This window comes from Felis catus, chromosome F2 (genome assembly GCF_018350175.1).
Source record: "Felis catus isolate Fca126 chromosome F2, F.catus_Fca126_mat1.0, whole genome shotgun sequence".
Classification (NCBI taxonomy): Eukaryota; Metazoa; Chordata; class Mammalia; order Carnivora; family Felidae; genus Felis; species Felis catus.
The window spans coordinates 59,645,466-59,665,932 of NC_058385.1; the positions used below are offsets into that span (position 1 = coordinate 59,645,466).

Sequence of the window (20,467 nt, forward strand, 5' to 3'; positions counted from 1 at the left end):
TTTTCACAGAAACAGCTTTAACTTTTTGAACTTTGGGTTTTGTGCCTTTAATGACGGCTCCTAAATGCTGAACCCTAAAATATACCTTTTAAAAGTGTCAAAACAAAAGTCAAAAGACAGAACCTGGCAATATGTTCAATACACTTTAGAAAGGGGGGACCACATGCTACCTGAGCTTTAACATATAGTCCAGCTTATAATAAATGTGGCATGTGAACCGTTTAAAATTAAACCTGATTTGTGTCTTTTTGTATGTCATTCATGCAACGCAAGTATGAAGAGAGTATAGCACACTCAGTTCTAGTTTTTGGTGTGCAATTGTAAACTTTGAAAGAGAACACCCTCGACTTCCCAAAGCTGAGGGGACCAGTATAAACTTGTGCCAACTAGAAGTACAGTGTTACTGAGAACCCTTATGAGGTGCCTGCTTAAGCCAGACAACATAGTCCCATCAATGGCTGTTTATTTCATTTGCCTCAGACTTGGAAATCACAAGCGTTTCCGAATACAAATTGATTTTAGTGGGCTGAATTCCGTAATCACCAGATTCAAAAATAATCTAGGAATATTTAAACGTAGATAATTAGCATTGCTTGTTCCATTCTTGCTATCAAGTAATGATTCCATTAAACTCATTGAAACAAAAGTCAGGCTGTGTTTGTAGGCGCAAACGCGAACAGGCAGGAAATGAAATGCTCTTGCTACAAAAAAAGACAGCCTGAATTGCAACTTCGCTCTCCTTTCTCTAGGAAGTGAAGCCTTTAATGATAAAATATTCACGTTAGATAAGGAGTGGAAAAAGTCTTGCTGGAACCCTAGTTTGTTATAAATTTAGAATTACAAATACCATAAGTCAAAATTTCAGGGATTCATAAAATTTAGGCAATTTATTTAACTTGAGTCCATACTGTAGACGAGTGGTATTCTTGCCAAGAAAATACAATGGTTATAATTGTACTCTGATACATTTCAAATGGAAAGCTTTCTGCAGACATAATTTTGGCTTCAAGACTGGAACACTTTCTTGGCATTGAAAGGGCATTTGATTCATCGGGTGTTTCACAATGTATCACTAAAAAGACCTGGTGAGCAGCCAGTTCCCTATAGGGTAATTTTTCCATCCAGATGCAAGTGCTATCAGAGGCCCTCGTCAGCTAAACTAATTATGATCTTGCAATTGCTGATGCCTGCTCACTCTAACATTCGACATCCTCCATTAATCATCAATACAAGGAAAATGAATGAAACGTAAAGAAATGAGGGCTGGTAAGCTGCACAGCTATAAAAATCTGAAATGAGAGCAATAATTTAACAAGATTGGGGGAATGTTTTTAGTGTGCACAAAGTCAGGCTAACAATTGCCCTTTTCAACCAAGAACACGATTTCATTAGTGTAGCAGGTTGTGCTACTTTAGGTGATGTAATAAAAGCTAGATTTTTCACAAAGATAATCGCTTGCTCCCCTTTTCCTCCCTCTCTGCCCAAGTCAGGACCAGGAACACATCACGGTTAGAGAGACGACAAATGTTGGGTGTCAGTCCGCAAGTCCCAGATGGGACCTACTGCAAAAGTAGAGACTGCTCCCTCCTGAAAATGAATGAACTATTAGATGCTATGTTTATCAAACATTCTGGGGCCCCTTTTATCTGAAGTAGGTTGGGGAGCCTAGTTAGGGTATAATTGTGAAACTTCCCCTGGGGCCATGCCATCTTTTTCCTAGATCTAAATAACACGTTTGGCAAATAAACACCAACTTGATCCACATAAAGGCAATGTAAATGTCCATTTGGAAACTAACCCACATATATGGCTGAGGCTCAAATTTGAATGTGTAACCATTCACTCCAGCCTGCTTTTCTTTCCTTATGCCCTGGGTGCTTGACACAGCATGCCAAAGTGGGTGTAATCCTGGTTTCAGAGCGCATTTCAATCCTTGCACAATTTTGTGCTTAATTCTCTTGCAAAGAAAATGCCCTTCATTAGTTAGAGGGAAAGTCCTAAAATTATAGCACTGGTTTCCATGGGCATATCTTGCTTTAAGGAGCACTTATGCTCGACTAAAGAGGTATATTTTAGGGAAACTATACCTTATTTTAAAGACATCAGGGGTATTCTGGATTCATTTACCCAGAGTCAGTATAGCATGGAGGTTAAAAATCAGATTTAGGAGTCAGACTACTTGCATTCAAAACATGTTTCTGCCTTTTTCCAGGTGCGACTTTAGGCAAGTCACTTAACCTCGCAAAGCTTCAATTTCCCCATCTTTAAAGTGTGAGCCTCTATAGGATGTGGGCAAATGGATGCAATTAAAACAGTGCCAGGGACACAGCAAATACCCAGTAAGGTAGCTCTTTGTCAAAGGGATTCAATTATATTTTTGTAAGAGAAAAATACTTTTTTTAGTTTTGTTTTCATCTCCTTAATCTACTTATTGACCATTTTAGAGATGCTTAAGATCTATAGTTGGATATTATCAAATGCATTTCATTTGTGTCAATCTTATCAAATATGAGAATGGAAAGTTGAGTCAGAGTGAAATATCTAGGTGTTCACACCTAGAATTCAATAGGAGCATACTTGTGTGGGGGTGGAAAGTAGGAGGGAGGTGAGAAATACTTCACATATTATCTCCCATCTACACAAATTTATCCCTTTGGTAAGCACTATACAACCTTATTTTTGGTCCACTTGGAATTTCTGGAGGCAGCAGAGAATGTGGGATAAGTGGACAGTATCCTTAGCTGTGTGATCACAGCTATCTCTGTTCCACACCTCTCTGAACCATAACATTGATGAGAGCCCTGACATGGTCCCTCTGCATGTAATGTAACCTGGGTGGACACAAAAAAGCATCCTTTTGAAGTTATCAACATCCTTAGCCCAACCAAATGTAGAGAAGCAGTCTGTTGCCAAAGGAAGGCAGAATAGAAATCTCTCTTGCCCCACTTTTTAGGAACAAGCGTGGCCTTGTTAAAGGGAAAGAAAGGCACTGAAGACTTTATTTCATTCATAGTATATCATGCATGACAGAGTTTTAAAATATATTGCCATTCTCCTTTGTACTATGTTTGTTAAGGACAGAAGTTGTGGCTCCTAACAGTCATCAAATATTCTAAGTAATAAGCACCTAGGACAGTGCTCTGTCTTGAGAGGCTCAACATTAATAAGTTGAAAATAATCTACTGGAATTAAAAGAACAGGAGAGAGGAGAGGTAAGGAGGGGAGAGGAGAGGGGAGGGGAGGGGAGAGGAGAGGGGAGGGGAGGCGAGGGGAGGGGAAGGGGAGGGGAGGGAAGGGAAGGGAAGGGAAGGGAAAGGAAAGGGAAAGGGAAGGGGAAAGGGAAAGGGAAAGGGAAAGGGAAAGGGAAAGGAAAGGAAAGGAAAGGAAAGGAAAGGAAAGGAAAGGAAAGGAAAGGAAAGGAAAGGAAAGGAAAGGCAAGGCAGAGAAAGGAAGAGAAATGAATCTTACCTGCTATTATTTTTTTATCATAAGGTCACTCCTATTTTGAAAAAAATGTTTTTAAAAAAATATTTCTTTTAAATGTCTCCCATTTGAATTGACAAATTTACCTCCAGTTAGGCAGAGATGACTAATGATGTTGCAGAAAAGAAAAATCAAGAGAATTAATTTTCCAATCCTACATTTCACACTTATTTTTGAGGAATAGTCTAAGCCAGGTACTTGCGAGGTCCTGAGGATACAAAATCAGGTAGAACAAGGCTCCAACTCTCCTTTATATAAATCACTATGGTCATATGTTGCTGATGGCTCTATATGTGCATGTGTGTGTGTAAATAATAAGATTACTTCTCCTTTTCTACAAGCTGTTTTTAGGAATTAATAATAACTTATACCTCCATGACATTATTCAGGAGAGAGGAGAATCAAGTCCCACAAGGTCACTTGTGGAGAAGACATGAGAGGAATCCGTAGCTAGGGGATGACACCAGTGGTGTACCTGAGGGACATATTTAGCAAGATTCTTCCCCTCCTCTCAGGCCGAGGGGAAGCTGCACTATTGTATACCTAAAGCCACGGGAGCCACACATTCTCTGCCCTTGGCTTTCTCTAAGTGCCTCTTCTACTTTGTGGGCTTAACTGAAGTAAAGAGTGAAGGAAGGTGGGCCCCAAACCCATATCAATAAGAAAGTCACCTCAACTGAAATTTTCTGAAGAGAAAATTCTGGAATCAACAATCTGAGGAACTTTTTTTTTTAACTTCAAGTTTTATAGTTTGCCTATAACTTTTCAATCACATTTGTGTTGCCTTTATATAATTTCTGTTGGCTGATAGTTTCCTGTGTGAAAAAGGAAGGATGATGACAGAAACAGTTAATTATAAGGACTTTTGAGGCTAGCCCAATGACTGGCCTAGCAAATGCTTTTCAATGATAATTACTGAGAATTCTTCGGGATCACTTGTTTCAATGTATTATGACCACAATATTGACTTTCACAACAGCAATTTAGATGATGAATTTGGACAACCATTCATGTTAGGATTTGAAATAGAAAATGACACACCCATCTTTTAATATAAGTACAGTTTAAATCCAACATAATTATTTTTCCTGCTTTGAAGTGCACCAAGAAGTATAAAGGAGAAAATAACTAATCAAACAAATAAACAAACGAACAAAAAATTTAATATAGGTTCACAGCTAACCACTGTGTGGTATCACTGTCATTAAATTTTTCTGAAAGCTTCTGATTCAAGTTTTGCTTTTAGGGGGGGCTTAATTCATTAGTCAGTTATATATCAGTGGGTTGAGACTTGGTACAAGTGTTGGTTACTAAGCCCAGATGTGACTTAAGAAAAAAATGAAAAGTTTTAAATTGGTTTAGCTGTTTTTATTGCTCATATTATTATTTGAAAATCAGCCAAAAACAAACATTAAGGTTTTCAAATTCTATTAACAAAGAATTGATTTCATTTGATTAATAAGAAATATTAATTGACTAAATTATTCATTCAAGTGGCTTAATATTTAAAGACATGCATATTTGTCTCCAAGATATTAAAGTCTCCATCGGTGAAAGAATTTGTGCAGAAATGGTCCTTTATATTAGTGCTCTATGAATAAGAACTATTCTGAAACCATGTAATTACGTAACGAGCTTTGATAGGCCGAGTATTTACTCACATTTTTTATGGTTTATATCTTAGCTATTTTAAATCAAATCAATCTGAAATTTAATATACATGCTGTTAGTGCAGATATACCTCAAATATTTTTTAACTCTTTAAATAATTTCTGTGTTTATTCTATTATATCAAGAATCTTTTGTGAATTTCATTTTAGGGACATGTACAAATGGCTATAAGAGAAACTTTTGGTACAATTTTGTAGCAATAAAATTTCAATGCTAAATTAAATCAGCTTGGGATAATTACTGAATGTCCACCATGTGCCTGGCACTATGTTACAAATGGGGGTTACAGTGATGTATGTGACAAATATGGCCTGTCATCTCTCTGGGTTTCCAGTAGAATGTGCTAAAAAATTGTTAATTTATGGAAATTATATGTAAACTTTTCTGAAGAAACCAAAGTACATTCTATCAGTAAACCTTTATCTATCTATCTATCTATCTATCTATCTATCTATCTATCTAAAGATTTTATTTTTACATAGTCTCTACATCCAACATGGAGCTTGCACTTACAACCCCACGATCAAGAGCCACATGCTCCATCACCTGAGCCAGCTAGGCACTCCAATAAATCTCATTTAAAGGCTGAAAGTTATCTACTAATCAGAGAAGTTACTCTCTGTGCTCCTTTACAAAAATGGGTAATAGTCTAGTCATTTCAGAAACAAGTTGATACTTGTTTATTATCCCATAAGGAATAATACCCTGTAATAATAGGATAATAATCAATAACATTATCTTATGAACTACCAAAAAGTTGATATGTTAAATAATGTATATATTATTATCATGTATCTAGTTGACATTCAATAATTATGAATAAACGATGACTACCATTTTAGTCATCATCACTGTTATTACCACTTGGTGACACAGATGGCCACCTCTTCCTCCTTCTAATCTTCCCCAAGAGAGGATTCACCAGCTATTGACTACATATCAGTAGACCCTACAGAATGCACAGAACGCAGTACCTAAAACCACTTAAACACAGATGGTGGCTTGCAACAAACACCTTTAAATTAATAGCCAGAATTTTACCCAAAGCACAGGCAACCCAATGTTTTAGCAAGAGCAGGGAAAGAACGCTGCCGACACAAAGCAATAGTTATCAGTATCTTGACTGACTTTTGTTCTAAAAAGAATTGTGAAGAATTGTGCAGCTGAAATGGGTTGCACAGCAAGTCTCTACCTGATTTAAAACAGCCCTCTTTGCCCTCAGATTTCTTGCCAGAAAACTGAAGAGACTCTACAAGGTTCAGCCAAGCACCCATCTTACAATCATCCTATCTCAGAATTTGGAAACAAAACCTGTTTACCCTGCTTATTAAATTCACTTCCTCAACACATCAGCAATGATAATGGAGACCAGTGTAAACTAAGCTCACATCCCTGGCCAGGAGCAGAACATGCCTCTGTTCCAGGACATGAGGCAATCCATACTCGAGCAATCATGCACTGTACCCAGGTATGAATGTGCCTAAGACTGATCGCACTGACACATCACCATGTGGGAGCTGCCCCAGGTATCAAGAAATGCTGGTGTGCCAAACACATTAGCTCCATTTCTTCTGAGATGCAATTGGTGTAGAGAGATAGCAGAAAAATCAAGATTTTTCCATGTATATCCCACACTTCAAATTGTTCATCTGCGTAATTTAGAAATTTGTCACACATACACACAGAACCCATTACAAAGGTTTGAAGGACTCCATCTCCATTTTTTGACTTATCCCATATTTGATAAATGAGCAACCAAATATCCAGTGTCATACCCAAATTACATAAAGAACCAGGACCAGAGGGGTGCCTGGGTGGCTCAGTTGGTTAAACGTCTGATTCCCGGTTTCCGCTTAGGTCATGATCTCAGATTGAGATTGAGCCCCGCATTAGGCTCTGTCCTGACAGTGTGGAGCCTGCTTGGGATTCTCTCTCTCTCTCTCTCTCTCTCTGACCCTCCCTGGCTTGCTTTTTCTCTTTCTCTCTGTCAAAAATAAACTTACTTTAAAAAATTAAGAACCAGGACTAGAAAAACTGAGATCTTTGGAGTTCTACCCACATTGTTTCTGTAATAGTGTTCTGCCTTTACAGCAATATGTATTTAGACAGCTCAAACTGTGGTTGAAAATTTATGTCTGCACTGTCTTTTTTCATTCCACGTGAAAGTCATTATTGTCAAAAGAACTACTCAAGTCTTTCACTACTTCTATTTCTGCCACCACGGATCCGTTTTCACCTTCAGCTACAACAGTCATTGGAGAGTTTCTCCACAGGGACTTTCTTCCATGCCAGTGCCAACATCTGACACTGAAAAGGAAGAAAAAAGGCTTTCTGGAGGGAGGCACAGTTAAACAATTTTAGCACCTCTTCAGCAAACTTCAGTGTGAGAATATAGTTGATCCTGTTTTAATAAATTTATTGTACATTTTATGTAAATATATTTTGTAAACGCATTTATTATGGAAATTATTCACACTATAAAAAATAAAAATCTTAAATGATCATGATACAGAAGAAATCTGTTGTAGAATAAACCTAAAGCGCAAGGGTTCACCTTCCATGCTCTTAAATAAAAACACAAATAGAGTTATTTTATGTATTACTTATGTGGCGTTGCCTTTATAATAGGTAATGATGATGATGATGGTTATTTTGAAAGAAACAGAAAATACCATGTAATAATCAGGAATTCTTAGAGTGCCTGGCTGGCTCAGTCAGTGGAGCACACGACTCTTGATCTCACAGTTGTAAGTTCGAGCCCCATGTTGGGTGTAGAAATTACTTAAAAAAAATAAGATACAATCTTTAAAAAAAGGAATTCTTTTCATATTAGCTAACAGATAATAACTGGTCCATAAAGTGTTTCCATCCTCACGGCATTCACATGGTTCTTCAATGGTTCCTAACATTCTTTTGATAAAATTTATGACACTTTCCCCAGAAAAAAATATGTCAACTGTTCGTAAAATAACTTCAGGCTGTTCAAAAGAATGTCCTTCACAAAATGTATCCAAAGATTTCATATGGATCTGAATGCCTGCAGATCCAAAGGTTAAGAACTTCTAACATATATTATCCAAGTTTAGATCAAAATGAATTACCAGGTATTATTATTCTCCCACCGTATTATTATTAATAAATTATTGTTATAATCAATACTTAAATAATTATTATTAAATAATATTTAATTTATTTAAATTTAATAATTAATATTTACATATTTAAAATTATAATTTAATATTATAAATTAATAAAATCTATATTTTAATAATTATAGTTATATTTTGATAATAATATAATATAATAATTATAATTTAATAATATAAAATAATTATACTTACTATAATTTGAATTAATAATTTAATTATTAATATTATTATTCTCCCACTTTAGTTGATGAGGTGAAAAGATTGGGAATGGTCGACTTATCTAGTGTCAAAAAATCCATCGTAGTCTCTAAGTCTAGTTAAAAACACAACACTGTATTCTAGAAACCATTTCTGAATCAATTATCTATAGAATTCTCTTGCTTGACTACTTTTTGTCCCTTCTGTTTTTTTTTTAAAGTGGGCTCCATGCCCAGTGTGGAGCCCAAAATGGGGCTTGAACTCATGACCCTGAGACCATGACCTGAGCTAAGATCAAGAGTCAGACAGACACTTAAGTGACTGAGCCACTCAGGCTCCCTTGTTCCTTCTTTAATAATCACCATCACACATCTAAGATTTCTCAAGACTTACTACATGTAGGATTATATACTTTAGGCTTAGTTCACAAAAATCCTAAGAGACAGGTATTATTATTATTGTTGTTGTTATTACTGTTATTATTATTCCCTCCACTTTACAGGTGAGAAAACTGAGGCCCTAGCAAGGTTTTCTCAGTTGATAAGTGGTAGGGCTAAAATACAAACCCAGGTCTCCCTCACTTAAGAGCCACAGTTTTTAACTATGTTTCAGGCCCTAGTACTAAAAAGGTGATTGGGGAATTTTTACCAAAAATATTTCACCATAACTTGGCTTTGAAGAACACTTATCTCTTCAAACCACCCTATAACAGCTGATTGAAATTATGCAAGTTTTGAAGTACCAGAAAGAAATGACTCATCCTTGATCAGATATGGCAACGATCTGTTTTGAGGTTGATAAATACAGTCATAGCCAGAGGAGCACAGCATTTGGCTGATGGAGAGGTAGTGGTAGGGAAGGGGGATGGGTATAGTACACATGTTTTAATCCTGCCATCTCAAAAAAAAAAAAAAAAGGCAAAAAAATGTATGTAAAATAAGCCTCCACTTAAAAGCAGAAATGAGTCGACACCATTGACTTAGCTCCTAATAATGCCAGTTACAAGGGAGGACAGCTGTGAACTAGAATCTCTGTTTTTGCATTAGTCTTGGCTAGAGATAGGGCAGGAAAAACGACGCTGGGTTTTGACAAGCTCTGTAAACACATATGTTCAGATAACAATTTACTAGATTTACTTTATATACTTGTATGTTCCCTGGCAGAGACCTTTTGCAATGTGTGGTATCATCAGTATTCAATAAAAAACACTGCCAATTCTGAAAGATGAGGTTATTTTAATAAATTGCTCAGATTTGAATAATATGAAAATATTTGTAATTATTTCCCCTTAAATAGTTCCCTTATTATATATATATATATACATATATATAAATGTACATATATATGTATATGTATGTGTATATGTACATATATATGTATATATGTGTATATGTGTACACACATATATATGTACATATATATATATGAGTATAAGTTATTCATCAACCTATGGAGTTGACTTTGATACTCTCCATGTGTGGTAGAGTTTCCATTTCATTACAGAGCAGCTGAGACCAAAATATTCTGAACTCTAAACACTTTTTACAGGCTATCAAGTTGAGAGGATACAGTACAGGTCAGATGTTAAAACATAGCGTGTAGTCTGCTCAGCAGAAGGACAGCGATTGCTGCTTATTTCCCCTTAACAGCATACAAATTATGGAAATACAGTTAAATATACTGAAGTTTGAAACAATTAAGAACCAAGTTAAAGATCTGCAAATGTGTGTCAATAAGAGACTCTGACACCAAATATGCAATTTGGACTAAATACTTGATAAGCCTATATTGGAAATACTTGTATTATTGCATCCTCTAGGATTTAAATACACGGGCCGGGGGGGGGGGGGGGCGGCGGGGAGGGACTAAGAAAAATGAACCTGAACTTCATTTAATTTTTGAATCTATAAATATTTCTTTTAAAATGTTATCTCATTTTTACGCAGGTTTGTAATTCCTTGGGACACATGAAGTTGTAGGTATTTTAATACACCTTTCCAATGGTTACAATAAATGCCTAGTATGTTATGTCAATGCTCAATCGAAGATGTATCTTCAAAGGAGAACTCTGTAACTGCTATGGGTAAAACCAAGCTCGAGCAGATAATTTCATTACAGAGGCACTGTGCAGACGGGGAAATCTAAGCTGAGTTTTAAAGTTTTAATAACATTATTTTAAAACGACAAGTTGAAATTATGAATTTCCTTAACAATAATGATGTAATTTTATAATAACTGAAAGCTTTCACGGGAAAACTGCTTCTTCAGTAATTCACACAGTCCATTACACAGGGAAGCACTCTGATAGGCTGGCCCTCTGTCACCCGCCCCCACCCCGCATTCAAATAGCTCACGTACATGACTTCCTTTTCCATTACCAACCTGTCTGCAGTACCATCTGTAAAAACGAACACATACCTTGTGCTGCCAGTTTCTGCTTTTGCACGTCCATTAGTGGGACTGGCTGCAGCTGCTCAAGAAGAAAGCAGTGATTGTGTTTGCTTTTATATATATTTCCCCTCCGGTCCTACCATATCAGCGCAAGGCAATGCATCGTCTTGAGGAGGAACTGCACTTAATCACCTTCCTCGGACCCAGTTCTCTGTGTGATCTGGAGTTTGTTAATCACACTGTATCACAGACCAAAGCAAGAACTACCTCATCGCATCAAGCACTCTCGAGACGACCCCTCAGTCACTCCTACCAGAAGCAACAGTTAAAATCATTTTGTAATGTAACAGTCTGTACACGGAGTAAGTATCAGGAAACCAATACTGAGGCCTGGAAGCAGCACATCCTAAGACACAAAACTCCTGGCGAGTGAGATTGTATTTCACAAGAGGGGCTTTGAAAATAAAACACAGCATCTAACTTTACTAAGACTTTATTTTCCCCTGCATTCATGCTTATTCTTCTGTTAGCACTATTTTTTCCCTAGACAAACATTATTAAACTGTTCACGATCTTTGCAGAAGTAGCAAATATAGTAAAGAAATTACCCCAAATTAATCTTTAAAGCGATCTGCCTCTAAGAAACAACATTTCTCCCTATTGTGGGAATGATATGAATGAAAAAAAAAAACCACCAGCAATTACTAAGTTCTTAAAAATATTTCAGAAAAAGATTTACAGAGAAGGTGAAATTAAAAGCACACACAAAAGAAAGAAATAGACCCAAAAAATGATTTAGTCTGTTTCCTGTGCTATTCCACATTTACAAATTTACCCAAAATATATCAAAACTACTCTTTTTCTTAAGAGGTATTTTGCTGTCGGTGTGTAATCAGCTTTGGAACATCAGAATGCCAATTCTACCTTAGCTTCTCATCTATTACATTCTCTTAAATCATCAAATGGCTCTGCTTTCTCCGCATTTAGGTATAGGAGATAGAATGCTGGATTCCAATTACTTACATATGTAAGTCGCTCCCAGAGGACCAGGGCTATTAAAGAAAGGGCCTATTTTTCTTTTAATCTTTACATTATCAGTGCATTGCACATAGTAGGCATTTAATTAATAACAGCCGAAGTGAACTGACCTCTATCCGAAGAGAGGATTCTGCTAATTTCAATAAACAGACATTGTGTTAAAATATACATATGTGTATACATATGTACATGCTATGATCACCAGGTTATACTTGAAGTGAAGCTTTATTCATGAAATCTGTATGGCAGTCATCATTACAAAAAATAGGACTTGGACTGAAAACAGTTTCCCTTTCGTGAAATGCAAAATAAAATGAAAAAGTTATGTACACTTTTTAGACTATATAGTATATGACAGGGGGGCGGGAAAGAAATGGACTTTGCTTAAGCTTCTGAGCAATCCGCAAAACTAGTAGATACGGCATATGTTGATGTGTATATTTGTGTATGGATACACACAAATGAATCCATTGCAACATTTCAGCACTGACGTAGTGAAATGTTGCTAGTTGCTTTTATTTTCATTAAAACAATATCACATTTTATAAAGGGCTAAAATACCAATGACGTTAAATTAAAGAGAAAAAACTGTGAGTTTCCTGGAGAGAGGAGAATAAACATAACTAACTACATGTACAAAAGACTAAAAATGAAATGAAGCAACAGACTAGCTAGGACAGTGTCTTATATGTCAGCCTAATAATTATTGGTTTTAATAGGTGGAGAATAAGATTTTAATAACTTGTGATTTGCTTCTGTTACTATGTTAGAGTCCTCTTAATTCACATATGTATAGAGAATACTGAATGCCGTGCTTAACCTGTATCAGGAACTCAATGAGCATTCAATTCATCCTTTTGCTCTTAATTTCAGAAGATACTGAGTATCAATAGATATTACATTTTAGAGGATACTGAGTAACAAAATAAGATTTTGGCACATATATACACACATATAATTCAATTATCTATAGCAACATTTTTACTCACATATATATAAAACTTAAGCAAAGAAGCTCATATTTATTTTATTTTTGCAACATGAATAGTGATCCTAAAACTCTCACATGTAGGTGACTGTCTTAAAATCTAACCCATCAATTATGAATATCTCTCTATTTTCTGTCTCTCTTCTATTCTTTGTTTTTTTGACTGTGTCCCAAAAGACTTTTAAGGATTTCATTACATAAATAAGTTTGGTGTTGACTTATTTATTTCCATGAGATTCATGAGTCTATCAAAGATACATGTCTCATCCTAAAACGTAAGTGGAAACTGGAGAAGGAATCAGTATGCTTTGGAATTTTCTAGAACATAAAGGAATGTTGGCAGATCAAGTTCCTTTATGAGTATTACTCATTCTAGCTAGTTTTTTTTTTCTTTTCATATAGTGCGATCACATAGATTAATGGTATCATAAAAAATGACAATGGCTATTTAATTCATAGACTATATAGAATGTTGATTCCCATAGATTTATATAGATCAAGACTTAGAAGCCTTTGTACAAGAATTAATTTTTGGTGCTGGCTGTAAACTTATATCCATAAGCAAACGTTTGGAATTTGACATTTTTTATTTTATTAAAAATATATATATACACACACATAATACATCCACATGCACACAAACATACATTTAAATTAAGTATATGCACATATGCATGCACATTTCTTTAAAAAAAAGTGGCTTCTAGGTCCTCCAGTTTAATAATTTAAAAAATTCAGGGGGATAGTATTGTATTTTAAGATGTTTACTTCAAAAAAACCAAAAAGCTATACTTCTTCCTTAAAGGTTATATCTGACTAGAAAATACCTCTGATGAAAAAGTAGATATAAAAAGTGTAATGATAGAATCAATAAATCAATGAAACTTAAGCCAGCAAGTAGCATTTCATAAAGAATGAATAATTTACATACAATTAAAAACCATTTGCAGATTTTATGTGCTCCAAAAATTGTGTACCCCCTGAAGGACAGGTTAAGGAGTGAGATCTGACTTAGATCATCACCTTTTTCTATCTATTTTCCAACATTTTATTTCACTAATTGCACATATGTATGTATATACTTAGTGTGCCCACATGTATATTTCTTTGGCAAAATAAAAATGGAAATAGTCATACTCCTTTAAACTCATCCCAAATGAAGGCAATAATTCACAAATAAACAGAATAGACTGATTGGTACCACACTAAAACTCAAAGCAATTCACATTTACCAAAAAAAAAGAGTTAAGAGTAAAGAGAACCTTAAACATAAAAGTCCTAACTTTTAAAGAAGAAGAAAACCACCATTAGCAGAGGTTTGGCTAATTAGCCAATCTAATGCAGGGCTTTTATGTTTGTAGGTTTACAAATTTCAGAAAATGACCAAATTATTCCACTTATACCATTAACTTGACCCCTTCCAGGATTTGACCTTCCTAATAGATTTGTTTTATAAGATATGACATCTTGAACAGCTGTGCTATTCTTTCTTGAACTTGACTTTTTTTTTTAAACCATGAAAATAGACTGATTTACTAAAACATGAGTATTCTTTGGTAACGGTGGCGGAAGGGATGGATCAGACATGGAAAAATAATGTGAGTTCCTGTCCGAGGGAGTCATTTTGAAACTCAGAGAACACTGAAGTATTACAAACATTTGTGGCCAGTTAGATAAATGACATACAGAGAATTTAAAAATCATCACTATGAATTGAGTTCATTAACATAAGGAGATACCATTATTAAAATGGAGAAGAAATTCATTTGAATGTTCTGATCTTCAAACTCCTTACCACTGAGTGGAGGCCCTTATGTGCTCATTGCAAATTGCAGGATGTTCCCAGTCTTGTTAGCAAGGCTCTCTCCAGAACTTTACTTTTTAAAACTAAGTATAAATCAAGATGAAGTTAGGCAATTTCAGGGAAAAAGTTTTCTCAATTTCTTACAGGGCAAATAACTTGAAGGCACATTGGGAATTTTAATCTATGCTAAAAATACCTCGAGATAGATTATATTTAATATGGCAACTAAATAAATAGTTTGATTTAACCGGAATACTGGTCTCACCCAGAATCCTCTTGATAAAAAGAAACACTGGATTTATAGATGAAGTAGGAAGGGGGAACAACACATGTTTAATAATCACAGCTTCTACCCTTACTCAATTCTGTATCAAGTTTAATCTTGCAGAGGTACTTAGGCTTTAGTGTTATTTTTCTACCTTGGCTCCACATGGCATCTTGACTTACTCTGTAAGTTACTTCAGACAAATAATAAATTGTAGCACAGTATTAAAAGCATATATGAAGCTATTCTTAATTTCAATTATATTTTCATTATGTTAACTATCTGTTTATCTGATTGCTGCTTCTGACAGGTCGACCATTGTCTAACACAACCCAAGCACACTGTTACTTTTACAAGAAGTTAAGGCATTTGGAAAAAAAAATCAGACAACTCTGTTTCCAGTGTCTCGGGGATAATTGTTACCTTTCTCCTTTTCAACTTTAAAAGAAAGCAGTGTCTATTTTGCTCAGGGCAGCTGTTTAAAGCTCCTGCTGTCAGAGTCTTTTCAACTTGAGTAGATTTAGGATTATTTAAAAATGATTACTGGATCTTCTATTGCTCTTAGTATTTGATCATCAGAATGTCCATACATGGCACAGTAATGAACCCAGGAGATACATATTCACACTCAGCTTTACACACACACACACACACACACACACACACACACACACACACACATTTTATGTGGGTGATTCTAAATGGTTTATTTTTATTAAAAAAAATTAGACAAACCTGTGATGGGGCATGTAATATTGGTAGTCTGAGATATAATAAAATTTGAAAAATATTTGCTCTTCTTCTAGTTCTGAAATTCCGATTTCAAAAAATTCTGAAGACTGTTCAACAGAGGGGCTTCTATAGGCTGATCCATTCTTTGACCTAATTTTGCAATGCAGTATGCTGTTGTAGTGGAATCCTTGAACATTAGCAGAGAAGTTTTGCTCCAATAGTCATAAATTAACAAAAATCATTATTTTAAGAATATATTTTTCAGCTCATATAGCTTATAAATGATTGGACTTGCTTTTATTATTAGATAAATATATAATTTTTAATTTAGCAATACTGGTATAGTTTTCCATTAGAACTATAATTAAAATTCATTTTCGTCCAAGCCATAAACACGGGTTTCCTTTAGCTTCCTTCTAAGTTGATTTAGATTTTCCTTAGCAACCAACACACAGCCTTCTCCACCCCTTTATTTCTTTGAATGTTTATTACCTGTTGAAATCTTCTTGGCTTGCAGAAATAGACAGGAAAGGAAAAAAAACCCCTTATAACCTAAATGCCTGATATTTAATCAATAAAGGAAGGATTTTCTCCCTTAGGGATTCACTGCCTTATAAACTCAGCCTCTTTTCCTCTTTAAGGAACAGAGATGAAAATTCTCTGCTTCCCACAAAATCAAAACCTCGAGTCACTACAACCCACCGAGAGTGTAAGAAACACGCTCTTACTTAGCGATTATAGGTTCCACATCTATAATTTTTTAATACAATTGCTAATCACCTGTATACATAGATGACAAGACCTCTGAGTCTAAACTCACAGGTCTTCCAAAGTTTCTCAGAGGTATATATTCGTAACATTCATTATATTGGTCTGCTCAGTGATGGAAAATCTACTTTTCTGGAGAGCAGACCTCATTTCTGAAAGAAAACAACATTTCTTCAGAGTAACGCTGATGAATAAAATGGCAGAACCACCTTTGGTGGTACCCAAAGGTGACAACATAGATGACCAACCAGTATGGCGTGGACAATGACTGACAGGACTCCAGACCAGCACCGGCTCTTGTTGAGGAGCAGACTTCAGGACCCCCCAGGAGGCCAGGTGCTACCCTTTGCTGCTGGGCGGCATAGCTCCCAGGGAGTGCTCAGGAGCGGCTGGGGCACCTGGTGGATCTGGGGCCTCCGGGGGACTTGGGGCTGATGGTTAGTCAATCGGGACTGAACAGGGCTCACCTGTGTCACTTTGAGTAAAAGATGTAACTAGCAAATCACCGGCATGATCTCACTGCTCAAAAACTGGTGCTGATCATTATTCTAAAGCCTGATAACAATGTTCTCTCCAAAGTCAGCAAAACCTGAATAAATTGGCAGCTTCCTCAGGTGGTGGTTTTGAAAGTCTACACTCACTTGGTAATAAGTTCTGGTATGTTTATTTATAAACGTCTTATTACTTTAAATTATCACCTCATGTAAGGAAAGTTCAGTGCCTTTGAAGTGTTTATAATTTTGAGGGGAGGTAAGGTAAATATACATGAAGCAATTAAGAGAATGATGCAAGAAAGCAGACATGTCTAAATCCTAAGATTTTTATGATTCCTCTGCTTTTAAATGCTATAACAAATGAGAAATGTGAAACACACACACACATGCATACTCGCTCACTCTCTCTCTCTCTCTCTCTCTCACACACACACACACACACACACACACACACACACACTCAGCTAAGGAACCCATGCAAGTAGGGGGCAGGACTCAAATGCACTCTCAATCATTACTTGTCACTGTGACTTTTAGTTTCTTTCCATTGCTTGTGTCAGAAAATACAACCCAAACTAGATTAATATGAAGACAAATCTGACTCCTACAACTGAAAAACCAGGAAACACTCTGACTTTAAGCAGCGTTTAACCAAGATTCAAATGATATCATCAGAGCACAGTTTCTCTCCCTCTGGAATACGTTCCCTCTGTTCTGACTACAATCTCACCCACATATCTTTTCCTTAGATGGCAAAATGGCGGTTGGACATCTAGCACCATATACTTGATTGAACAAGTGAGGGCGGGGGGTAATAACACTGAGTCCTCTTTCTTGATAGCTCAACACAATGTCTTCACATAGGACCTTGGTGGCCTAACTCAGGTCATGTCCCTGTCCTACTATGGCCAGATGGGACCATATAGAATGTCTGGATTGGTTTATCAGGTCTATAGTAGTTTCTCTAATGTGAGTTACAAATTACTTGGTGATACTATCAAAATGAAGATTTTTATTTAGTAGGTCTGAGATGGGATCTGGGATTCAGTATTTCTCATAAGCTCCCAGTTTGTGTAACAGAAAACAAAGGCACACACTTAAGTTCTGACTCTGGGGCAAAATCAGCTTCATCTGAACTAGATGAAATGAAAGTGAAGAAGGTATCGATTTTTAAGAGAAAACTAAGGACTGTTATCAGAGGTAAGATATTAAAAAAATCAATACATTTCTCCACACACACACACACACACACACACACACACACTCCTGTATGTATCTGTCCAGCAGAGGGATCCTTTAGTAAGTAAAGCATCTGTGCTGACAGTACCATTGATTACATTTGAGTGGTCCATCCATGCCATCGAGTATTTTTTATGGTTTGAGTATTCCTTGAAAGAACCCATTGTTATCTACTCTTCTCATGTCACTCCCTTGGAATAATGGATCCATGTCATTTTCTTCTTTCTACAAAAGCCACACTATGAGGAGGTAGTATAATGGTCACTATACTGCCAAGAGTCTGTTTAGAAGAACTTGACAAAACCTTATTTTCACAAAAAGCAAGGATGCCCCCGTGACAGGTGCGATGGTCAACTATTTGAGATCTGATCTATCCCATTTCCTTAGTTCACAATGAATATACAGGATATGTTTGGAAGGTTCACAATAAAAGCCCTTGTGGCCAGCTCACATGAGAACTCTCCTGAAGGTTTATCTGTACTCGAAAGACCAACAGAGCTTTTCAGTTGTCACAGTGATGACAAAGGTAGCATCTGATTTTTTTCTGAATGCATGTTCTTCCTATCCAGTGTCAAATATCAAAAAGTATTTAACAAGTCAATAACTTTCCATTGGCACATACGTCAGAAAAATAAATTGTAGACAAAGGTATCATCTTTACCTTCCAGAAAGACTGAATCACTTACATTAACAAGAAGAATGGTTTGCCTTCTTTTGAATGAGGTATCTAAATGGATTGGAAAGAAATGATATGTATTATATATGTATATATATATACGTATTATATATGTATATATACATATAATATATGTATATATATTATATAAAGAAATATATGTATAATAATAATAATATATATACATACACACACCCTTTCGGATCCTATGTCTAGCCTTGGCTCGTATTTATCCCATAAAGATTAGTTACTATCAATTTCGACTTTTGCTTTCTTCACATTCTTAAAGAGTTGGTAAACTCTTTTGTTTGAATTCTACATCACTGGGCATGTCTCTAGTTTGTTTGGGTTACAACTGGGGGTCAAAGAGAGCATGAGACTACTTTCCATATTCTTTCTAAGGGAAAGAAAAGCTATGACTTTGTTTTTCCCCTATGAACTGAAAGCATCTATAATCTAGCAAGTGAATGTTGAGTGTATCATAAGAGAATTAAGGCTAAAATACCAAAACATAGCATGCTTTTTCTATCTCAAAGTGAAAGCAAGCCAATGTCATCCAAAAGATGTACAAGTGTTTAAAAAAATGCATAAGTACAAGACTTACCTACTGCCAAAAGCATGTAAATCTGATGCCAATAAGTCTACATGCACAGGATTGCATAAAAACCAAGGCCATGGCATACCAGAAGTGATAATCAGTGATAAGTATCTGTTGTCATTTACTTACTTATTATTACTTAATACCATTCATTGAGCATCTGTTCGGTACCCAGCACCATGCTGGGTGATTATGGACCCATAGCTATGGAAGACATGACCCAGGGTCTCAAGTGGCTCACCAACTATCAGGGAAGCCATGTAAGCAAAGACCTGTTAAGTGCTCTAATAAAGCCGTCTATATTTACTAGGTTATTTACTTCAGGAGAAAAAAGCAAATGGCCAATCATTCTGAAGGGTCATGAAAGTGATGCACACAGAATGTCTTCTGCTAAGCCAGTTACATAATAGAAGTTCAGTAAATTAGTTTTTTCCTGCCTTCTTTATATATTTATATAAAGGGGTGGGGTATAAATAACAAATGACCTCCACGGTCTCTTCCATTCTTACTATTATTTCAGTAATAGTTCATTCTTTTTTCCAGATGACCTGGAGGAATCTCATTGGCTTTGAGACTCACATTTCCTCTCTCCCTTTTCTCTTCCTGCCTTCCTTTCTCTTTCTCCCACCTTCCATCCCTTTTTCCCTCTTTGTTTTTTTTCATTTATCATTTTCAGACTACTCGAGTCCCAGGCATTACACACTGGTGATTCTGGGAAAAACTGTATTTTGCAATAAAATAAACACTACAAGATCATCTTATACAGTTACTAAAACAGGATCTAATATACAGTGACTGGTGATGGACTGATCCAACCTAACGAAACAACTATTCGTAATAAAAGTGAGCTAATGTTAATTTCATTCAGGACATTTATTTAAGTACTTCATAAAATGCACATCACCCTAAGTTTGTCTTTTGTTGTTGTTTGAGGGGAAGGAGCCAAATGGTCTCAATTGCATATGGAGATAGC

The 20,467-nt window shown here is 36.0% G+C and overlaps 1 protein-coding gene across 5 annotated transcripts in view; it reads right to left on the minus strand.

The window, feature by feature from the left end:
* Positions 1 to 20,467, minus strand: part of TRPS1 (transcriptional repressor GATA binding 1) — a 258,839-nt gene that overhangs the window by 10,215 nt on the left and 228,157 nt on the right. The gene's annotated exons all lie outside the window — the stretch shown is intronic.